Genomic DNA, 4923 nt, shown 5'->3' on the forward strand with positions numbered 1-4923 from the left:
TTTTTTTTTAATTTTGAGACAAGGTCTCATTCAGTAATTTGCCAGGCCAGGCTTAAATTTATAATCTTCCTGCCTCAGCCTCCCAGAGCACTGAGATTATTGCTGTGCACCAACATCCATGTCTCTGTGCTGTTCTCAACCATGTGCTTACCATGAGTGCCAGAGACAAGCAGAGCTTCCCAAGGTGAAATCTGCAGTAGACACTTCTGCAGTAGAATGACCAGGTAGGGGTACAATCTGGTTGAAGTTGCCCCTGAAACCAGGATGGGCACAGTTTACCTTGATCGATCAGCCTGTTGGAATTCTGTAAAAGGTAAAGGAAACTTCCAGAACTTCCTTTTCACTCAGGGAACTTTCCTTCTGGGCTGGAGAAAAGTCTGACATGCGCACACAAGAGACAGGTACAGGGAGGGTCACTCTGTGAGACAACAGGCCCCACTGCAAGAACACCGCCTCAGTGCCTGGACGTGACTTGGCCTTGCCAGTTCAGAGTTTCCAGACATACAGAGGGGGAGGGGGGTCAAGCTCCATCTCTGCCCTTGAGCTGCAATCTGGGGTGGGCATGGGCCCTCACCTGGGCAGCCAACTCAGCCATCAGGGCTGTGTAGCCCATCGCTGTACACAACCCCTACTCATCTGCTTTCCTGAGTCCTGGTCTGGGAAACAGCAGCACACCGAAAGGAGGATGTTCCCAGAAGTCTTTGATGTACAGGTCAAAGCTGGGCTCTCTGGGTTCCAGGGGCAACTCAAGTCTCTCCTAAAAGGAGTCCTTGAATAGGAAAGGCATCCTAGACTTGCTGAAGAACTTTCCAGCCACATTATTAAATAAAGATCAACCCCTGCCAAGTAAGCAGAAAGAATGGTGACTTGATGGAGCTCAGGACATCTGGGTCCGCTTGGTGTTATAACACGCCAGTGGGTGCCCACCTACCAGGGATTTCCAACTGCTGGAGAAATGCACAGCGCAGAGCCCTGGGGAAGAGTACAGAGTACAGACCCATGGGAAAGGCAGTAGCAGACTTCCAGTTCCTGCAGCGTATTCAGCGCATGCACATTCCCCTCCACTTGGAGCCATTCCCCCAAAAGCCTTCAGTGACACACTCTTCCACATCCCTTTGACTTTTTCTTTGTTCCTTCAAGCCTCTTAGCTGTCTCATGCCATTGACCTCAATGGTATTCCCTCTAATTGTTATTTTCATGACGAATGTAAATCAAATTTCGGGCATCCTAATGTTCCATGTGAAGTACGCCCACCAGCCTGGACTTGTCTGCCAAGTTAGACACCTGTAGAGTAGCACAGTTCCTGTATGAGTTCTTGGGTCGTGCAGCACCTTGGATGGGAAGTCCCGATCAAGAGGACCACACATATCCTCCAGCAACGGGCCAGATACAAATAAACAGAAGGAAGGCAAGGGTTTTGAGGAGAAGAGTACCGCAACGGTTGCCCTGGAAATGCAATTTTGCCTTTGGGTTTTCCTCTGTTCCTATCCCAAACATAGTCCCTCCCAACTCTCCCAGGGCACAGGGGCTGTGCCTGCAGCCCATCTGGACTCCTGAGGGGACGGCATCTCTGGAGTGGAACCTGGGTAATTCACCTATAGGAAGAGCGTTGTGTCGCTTCCCAGATTGGCCCTCCACTCAGGACGTCACACAGGGCCTGGTGGACACTTGTTTTCTCCCCCTCCCCTCCACTGTGAGTTCCCCTTCACTGGCTTTGACCACGCTGCATGGAAGTTTTTCAAGAGATGAGACTGAGTATCCGGGACACGCTGTGCACATCGGGCACCAGGAATGGACACTTAACATTCATCCTTTGCTGTTTTCCAAATGGTCTACCCAGGGGCTGTTAGCACACAGAATTCTTTTCTTCCACTTTCAGCAGTACTGGGGCACTCCTTTGGAGCCACTGTTTGGATGCTAAAACGACATAGGCTTGTTTTTTTGTAACCAGAGTATAAATAGGCTCAGCGAATGCAGTGGAAGGAGATGCGGGGGAGGAAGGAGGAAAGGGTGGCACCACAGAGGGCCACTGGGTGCCCACCACTGGCAGCGCCTGCTAGGGGCAGGCCTGGACTTGCTCCGCACTGCTTTGCAGTTCACTCTGTCTGGGCCTCTGACGGTGCATCTGGGAAGGCAGATCCAGGGGAGCACAGCAGACTGAGGGGGCCAGGCAGGGGTGGGAGTCGGGGCTCCATAGAGACCCACAGACACTTGCCGCTAGAACCAACCACATTTAATCCTGGGAGGCAGGCAGTAGGCATGTCCAGCGGTGGTCCCGGATAGCCAGCGCTTCAGCCCCACAGGTACGGAGGCTTCCACCGTTACCGTGTGAGTTTTAGCAATAGTTTTCATAAGTCGGATGCACAGTGCTTGAGCATGGTGACAAGAGAACTCTGTGTAGAGGAGGGCTAATAAGACTAACCATAAAAAATAGCAGAATTTGTATCAATTACACACATTAGTTATATTATATATTTTGTGGCACCCCAAGACAATTTCTCCTCCTTCAGTGTGACCCAGGCGAGCCAAAATTTGGATGCCCGTACTATAAGAAGGGTCCAAAGGTGCAGACATATAGGGTCATGTAAACCTCTCTTCTCCTTCAGGATTTATCTGTGTATTTGAAGTACATGGAAAAAGCCCCTAGTCCTTCCCAAGCGTAGCTTTCAGCTTGGGGATAAGGAAAGGTGAGCAGTGCTTTGGGGCACAGATGTGTCTTTGTGAATCCCGCTGTGTACATGTGTGCTTGAGCGCTTGTATGTGAGAATGTATGTGAGAATGTGAGAATGCGCTGCACAAGGACTTACTATACGCAGCCCCTCTCCCTGCCCTGTCCTGGGCTCCTCTGAACATTTCAGCTGCGATTTGTCCACTTTGTGTTGCCATCCCGGTCAGTGACTTCCAAGTCATGTGTAAAGAAACACGGCAAGCTTCTTTTGAGGAAAAGGAGAGTGTGCGAGTGAGAGATCCTGTCTTCTATAGCAAAGACTAGTTCCTGCCTGGATTCTCATGAAAATGCATTCTGAAGACATCTGCCCTTCCCATGCTATCCACGCGCAGGGCCCAGAGCAGAGTGAGGTCTGTTCACAGGGACGGGAGCAATGACCTTATAAGTCTTCATGTAAAGAAAATTCAGAAGCAGTATGTGATAGCGTTCTGTCCCTGTGACAGTACTACCAAGATAAATAATTTATAAAAGGAAAGGTGCATTTGCCCCACACTCTGCATCTTCTCTCCAGACTCGCGGTTTTGCAGGACTCAGCCCATGGGCAGTTTTGGGCCTGAGACAAGGCAGTGGATCGTGACAGAGGCTGTGTGGCAGAAGAAGCTGCTTACGTAAGACAGGCACACAGAAAGCAGAAGAGGGGCTAGGATCCCCAAAAATCCCCTTCAAGGGTACCCTCCAATGACCTAACTTCTTCCACTAGGCTCCAGCAGAGAAATCTGCTCAATTCGAGGCATCCAGGAAGCAGAGATCTGTTCAATTCGTGGCATCCAGGAAGAAGAGCCTGAGAGGAAGGAGCCAGAGGCAATATGGTCCCATAGCTCAGCCTCCATGCACCGTCCACTTCCTCCAGCTGCGCTCCACCTCCCCACAGCTCATTAGGTAGGAACTAACCTATTGATGATGTTTCTGCCCTCACAATCCAGTAGCCACTCTAGGAATCCTTAATCCAGCCCAAATGACAATCAGGATTAAGGGATTAAAGAAACGTCCCATCACCTCTAAATAGTGCCATGGGCCAGGAAGCAAGCCTTGAGCCCATATACACCTGGAGAACTCTTTCCCCAGCCACAGCATCATGGACAACCTCAAAGATTCCACTCTAGGCATCTTCTTTCCACATGAAGGCCAGATACATTGGCCTCAAGGCACTGTGGGTCCCTGTAAGGCAACAAGAAGGAGCCAGTGGCCTGGGCAGAGAAGAGACTAAGGGGGAAGAATGAAGGCAGAGGGAACAAAGGTCTTACAGACTCTAATTGGACTTGATCCTGCGGGCCTGACTCGGTGAGATCCTGCAAAATCTAGCAGCCACCTGAATGAACAATGCCATGTGTGCCCCAGGACCTCGACAGGGCTTCATATTTGTGTCCCAGTGTACAAAGTGTACAGTACAGTAAGGGCCCTGAGGCCACGCTAGCTTCAAATCCCAGCCAAGCAGCTGCTCACATGTACTCACCACCAGCAAGTCACCAACCTTCTATGACTCAGTGTCTTTGTTTGTGGACTGAAGATGAAAAGATTCATGAAGTGTGCATATGAGAAATCCTAAGGAGGCAGTACCAGGCAATGGAAACCTCTATTCTAGTCCTAGCCAGCTCTGGTGGCTTCCTCAGGTGTATCCAAAGGCGAGGAGGACACAGCACTCCAAGCCAATCCTCAGGCCACTACAGACGTGGAAGCTGGAGAGACCCCAGCAGAAATGAACATCGGAAATGGAATTATGGACAGCACAAGGGGCTGGGGAGAGCAAGCCATGCCAGACAAGCATTTTAATTCACCCTTCCCTCAGCACAGGGAGAGCGGCATTATTTGCAGAGCACATGCATGATGCTGAAATGCAAAGAGATGAGGAAGATAAAACAAATCCTGGGGGCTTTTGTCACAATCCATAGACAGTTGAGGAAAGATCTGCATTGCCTTGTGGGAACCAAGAGGCCACACATGGTATGGGGCCGAAGCTCTCAGCAGGTCCTGACCACACAGCTCACACTGAAAGGAATCTTATTCTTCATCTAAGAACATTTTCACCTCTAAAAATATCTCACTTCCTGCCTTCACACTACAACCCTAGACAACCAGCAAGAAAAAAGGCATGAGCTGGATGCCTCCCCCTGTTGTGGAGTGGGCCAGGTGCCTTCCCAGCCCATTGCTCACAGAAGAAAGAAGCAGCAGGACCTATATGACCTGTGTCGAGCGTT

This window comes from Octodon degus, unplaced genomic scaffold (assembly GCF_000260255.1).
Source record: "Octodon degus isolate 3935 unplaced genomic scaffold, OctDeg1.0 scaffold00010, whole genome shotgun sequence".
In the NCBI taxonomy this organism is placed as follows: domain Eukaryota; kingdom Metazoa; phylum Chordata; class Mammalia; order Rodentia; family Octodontidae; genus Octodon; species Octodon degus.